The 5,667-nt window shown below is 37.0% G+C and overlaps 1 long non-coding RNA gene across 1 annotated transcript; it reads right to left on the bottom strand.

Annotated features, from left to right (window-relative positions):
- Positions 1-503: 503 nt before the first annotated feature.
- On the bottom strand, positions 504-4,540 carry LOC130897374 (uncharacterized). Its single transcript, XR_009059693.1, has 3 exons — positions 4,444-4,540; positions 2,392-2,538; positions 504-518 (listed from the first exon to the last, which is right to left on the bottom strand). It is a non-coding gene; the product is annotated as an uncharacterized LOC130897374 (long non-coding RNA).
- Between the last annotated feature and the right edge of the window lie 1,127 nt (positions 4,541-5,667).

The raw sequence follows: 5,667 nt of genomic DNA, 5'->3' as shown, positions 1-5,667 counted from the left end.
TAAATGGGGAAGGTACAGTTATTTTATATAGAAAAATTAGCTCGGGTACAAATGGGTACAAGTCATTACGTTTCCTTTAAAAATACGAAACAAGGAAAAAATCATCCGTTCGTCTTAAATTTTTTTTAATATTGTTTGATTATCAATCAAAATTATTTAATAGAAAAAAATCAGCACTTACCAGCATAAATAATATCCATGTCCAACAATTAATTAATATGAAACTAGGAACACTTCGATTTGTGTGATAGAAATGACGTCTGAAATTCAACTGATTTATTCAATGTTGACACCAAATTTTAGATTTCTGAACATGACTTTTGTCCACCTAGCTTGTACAGTGCATTGCTTCAATTTTTTAACTGTGTCTGGGAGGGTGGGTTGAGTTGCTTTGAACTCTGTCCTCCTAGCTTTTTCTGCCTTGTTTTTTTCCTCTTTGGTCTTCTTTACCTCTTGTAACTTCTTCCATTCATCCTTGTCTTTGGTTGAGAGATGATTATGGAGGGGGCTTGAGGTACCTGAAATATAGAAAATGAGGAAGTTACAACCATAAATTGAGATTGAGCTTTTATTTCTTGTAAAGCTGGTAGGTAAACCTTCTGATCATGACAAATGTCGAGTATCCAACGTGACTAATAGATGGTAAACGGCCTAAAATTAATTAAACATACATTTTTCACTCCTTGAAGAGCCACTACTGTGGGCACTGAAGCAAAGCTCATTACATTACATGCCATTGTCTCAGCACATGATCTTATACTCAAATAATATAGAGAATATTTTCAAGAACAAAGACAGTTGTCACTAAGTACTAGGGGAGGGCATCTTGCCTCTAGAAGTAAAAAACAACTCGGGCCCTCTTTCGTCAACTCCTCTTCGGATAATTTTCAAAAAGGTTAAAAAGTCCTAAGTATCGTATACAAGAGAGAATTCATTTGTCAAAGGGTAAATGGTTTTATCCATCTATGCTCCCGTGTTACAGACAGTCCGACAACAATGTAAAGACCACGGCACTGCCTCGGGTCTCGACGTCGCGTCGGCGCCTCGTCAGCAAAACGAGTAACGAGGGAAGTTCCTTATCTTCTCAGATTCGGATATTTGATCTCCCGCGTCCGCGATTATCTACGCGCGATAAGACGATTAGGCGCCTGACACACATGCCAAGAGCGGTGGCGGCATGCCGCTGACGGCGACGGTCTCGCCCCGCCATCAATCGAGACACACTTGACTCTAGCGGGTTTTTCGTTCAGCTAGCGACGCCGTATCTTTCGTTTATTTTGTTTCAGTATTCCTACGAGTGTGAAACATTAAATATGACTTTAAAGAGACGGCAACAAATATTTTGGACCGAAAGAAGAAAAGCGATAGTTATTAGTGTGGCAGAAGCAGCTGGATTCCTAAACCAGAAGAAAAGGCGCTTCCGGGTGCACCCTTTCCTTAACAAAAAAAAAATATTTCAAACATTCTATTCCGACATCCGAAAATATGAAAATAAATTTTTTCAATACTATAGGATGTCTAAAAAGTCATTCGATGAATTGCTAAATACTATGCGGCCATACATAACAAAAAAACACGAGGTGGAGAAAATCAATTAGTGCCGAAGAAAGACATTAAGTTACATTAAGGTAAGCTATATCACACCTATATAATTTTTTAAAATTCCAAAATAAAACAAAATTAAAAATATAGTTGACACGAATGTATTTGATATTGGTTAATTCAGTTTTTCAAAAAAATAAAAAATGTTAATTATAGATATTCATCTTCAGAAGGGTGATTGCTGGCTAATGGTTGCGTGTAGTAGGAAGGAATAGTGCTAGTTTGAAGTTGATGATACGCCGGCACCGTTTGCCTATTGGAAGGGCGATGAATGTAATTAGTATGCTGGGAAGAACACTAAGTTACTAGAAGACACGGGAAAAGGTGAAGTGGTTCCTGAGCCTGCGCTTGAGCATGAAATTAGGGGCAGTGGAACTCTTTTACGTCTTCTTAGTTGGATGAAGAAATTATTAACATAATACCGGAATTCTAAATTGTCGTCTTCGGATAATTTGTTCATAAAGGGTAAAATGGACATTAAAAACAGTTTGTTTGGAGTATCTGGTTCTGTTTCGGGCTGGGCTGTAGCATTGGTTTTTCAAGAAGTTGGGATTGGAATTGCGACATTTTAGTTTTTCTTGGCCCAGTTGAGGTGGAATAAACAGTTGTAGAAGTTGAAGGGGATGGTGAGGGTGTAGGTAGTGCTTGGGATAAAGAAGAATCGTTCTCTGAATGTCCTTGCAATTGTGATTCATTCTCCTCTTCGTCGAAGGAAATGTTACCAGAAGTGCTGTAAACAAAATTATATTTATACTTTGCTGCAGAAAGGAACGCGAACAAAATACAAACCTTCTTTACTCGGAAGCTGAAAGAAGGAACTCCAAAGCATCGGCATACATATATCTGTTTTTTTGGCCGTAACTCCGCTTTTGGGTCTTTTTAGGGACTTGAGAAAATGATCGCGAACGTTTTTCCACTTTGATTTCACATCTGCAACTAAAATTTAGAAAAAAATTGGGTATTAAGATTTTTAAATAAGTCTAAAATAATTTTTTTGTAAGAAGATGCATGGATATTTTTTTCTTAGATATCTGTCCACTGGCTTGACATTTAGTGCCTTGCAGTACGAATTCTACATAGGAAGGACTACAATTGGTTTGATAATCAAAGAAACATGTCAACTGATTTGTGATTTTCTACAAGAGACTGAAATGCCCAACCCTACTAAGGAATCGTGGTGTGCCATCGCTGAACTATTCTATAAAAAAACTAACTTTCCCAATTGCGTTGGCGTCGTCGATGGGAAGCACATTAGATGTTTTAAACCTTCAGGTCAGGTTCAAAGTTTTTCAATTACAAAAAATACTTCTCGGTGATTTTAATGGCTGTAGCAGATGCAAATCTCAGTTTCATAGCTATTGATGTGGGCGCATATGGACAAGAAGGAGATTCGACTGTGTTTAGAGATAGCCCTTTAGGCAAAAAATTGTACACAGGGCAACTGAACCTCCCCGAGCCACAATGTCTACCACAAACGGAGTCAAATTCTCAACCATTTGTGATGGTGGGTGATGAAGGTTTTCAGTTACACACCAATCTTTTGCGTCCATTCCCTAGCCGTAATCTTGATTCCCGAAAAAGAGTATTCAACTACCGTCCTTCGCGATGTAGTTGTACAGTTAAATGTGCTCTGGTGTTCTTTGCGATAAGTGGCGTATTTTTCATTCACCAATCATTGTTCAACCTGATACCATTCATAGCATTATAAAGGCCTGTTGTGTACTGCATAATTTTATAAGAAAGCGGGATGGCGTCAAATATGATATTCTTGAAAATCATACATTAATTGATGAAGAAAAATGTGGTCAAGCCCGCGAGGAGTAGGGATTGATGTGAGAAACTATTTCGCCGACTATTTTGTAGGACCAGGAGCCGTTTCATTCCAACAACACCTTCTTTACTAATTATTTTTCAACAATATCGTCCGTTTGGCGACCCGCTCCCGCCAGCGTTCCGAACGTCATCCCGCGTACTGTTGGCGGGAAAAATATTGTCGAGGCGATGCCGTCTTCGCTGGTGGGCTTGTATGCCGCGTCTGCTTTGATTGCATGTGTTCAGTAAAAGCGGCCCGCCAACGCCAGCGGCATGACGCCACCGCTTTTGGTATGTGTGCCTAGACGATTAGACTGCTCCCGACCCGCGGAAAGACGTCACAATCTCACTCTCGCTTCAGCATGCATTCATATGGAATAGCTCGCGAAATATTCGATTCTTATGCAAATATTCGAAAGTATGACCATTTGCTCGAATAAGTTCGGAAATTCGAAGTCGAATATTCGCCTAGCCCTAATTATTTGTTATGTTTTCAACACTTGAATCTACTTCTACTTCATTACCTTGAGCTTCTATTGTTGGTAAATTGGTTCTATGTTGGTAAATTAATATCCGGTAACTTCACATTTTTTAATACATCAATTTTTCCGCGAACGTTCAGAACCGTTGCGACTTTCGTTATCTGATGAATTGGAGTTAATTGGAGCATTGTCATTAATATGCTTTTTTGCTATAGTCACTATACTATAATACCTATTTTCAAAGTCAGTTTGCTCTTTATATTCCAAAGCTAAATTATTTTCTTCGGTTAATATTTAAATACGTTTCTTAATGTCTCAATCTCAATAAACCTACTGTAATTAGTTAAACTGGCTTTTACACCCCCTCTTTGCCTCTTCAATGCAACCATTTTCCTTATATTTATAATCAATGAGATTTAAATACTACTGATAAAAAAACTACAAATTTTCAATGCACTTTCGGATGTGAAGCGACAACAAATGTAATTATAAATAGGAATCAATGAATGTGAAATAAAATAAATAAAAATGATATAAGGATACGTACTCACTCATCTTCCAATATTTTCCTTTATCTAACCCTGTATTCTATATTTCTACGGTGTTTTTCAATATGAACCAACCATTAATATGAAAGATATATGCTACTTCTGCCATTTTGTATATCATTGATTAACTTGCAAACTAGTGGACGGATTTCATCACGGTTCAAACCAATCGAAAGATTGAACTGAAAACAAGGGTTTGATATTTCATATGTTGAGGTTGGGTGGAATTTTCCGAGATTCAACACATATTCAGTATGAAAGATATTTGCTACTTCTGCCATTTTGTATATAGGTGTTTCACTCTCAAAATAATGGACAGATTTCCACACGATGCTGACCAATCGAAAGGAAGATTTTGATATATCACATGTTGAGGCTGGGAGGAATATTTCAAGAATCAACAGGTATACAAAATCAAACATATATCGGCGAATAACTCGTGAATTGAAAGACGGATTTCCACATGATTCAAACCAATCGAAAGATTGAAATGTAAGGAAGATTTTGATATTTCATATGTTGAGGTTGGGTGGAATTTTTCGAGATTCAACACGTATACAAAATCGAAGATTTATAGGCGAATAACTCGTAAACTAATACACGGATTTCCACACGATTTGAACCAATCGAAAGACTGATTCGAGAGGAAGATTTTTATATATCATATGTTGAGGTTGGGTGTGATATTTAGAGATTCAACAGGTATAGAAAATCGAAGATTTATCGGCGAATAACTCGTAAACTAATATACGTATTTCTACACGATTTGAACCAATCGAAAGATTGAATCAAGAGGAAGTTTTTTATTTATCATATGTTGAGGTTGTGTGTAATATTTCGAGATTCAACAGGTATACAAAATCGAAGATTTATCGGCGTATTACTTGTAAACTAATACACGTATTTCTACACGATTTGAACCAATCGAAAGACTGAATCAAGAGGAAGATTTTGATATTTCATATGTTGGAGTTGGAATATTTCGAGAATCAACAGGTATACAAAATCGAAGATTTATAGGCGAATAACTCGTAAACTAATACACGTATTTCCACACGATTTGAAACCAATCGAAAGACTGAATCAAGAGGAAGATTTTGATATTTCATATGTTGATGTTGGGTGGAATATTTCGAGATTTAACAGGTACACAAAATCGAATATATATCGGCAAATAACTCGTAAAATGAAGGACGGATTTCCACATGATTCAAACCAATCGA

This window comes from Diorhabda carinulata, chromosome 8 (assembly GCF_026250575.1).
Source record: "Diorhabda carinulata isolate Delta chromosome 8, icDioCari1.1, whole genome shotgun sequence".
Taxonomy (NCBI): domain Eukaryota; kingdom Metazoa; phylum Arthropoda; class Insecta; order Coleoptera; family Chrysomelidae; genus Diorhabda; species Diorhabda carinulata.
The sequence above is the reverse complement of the archived record's forward strand: the minus strand, read 5'-3'. Positions and strand labels throughout refer to the sequence as shown.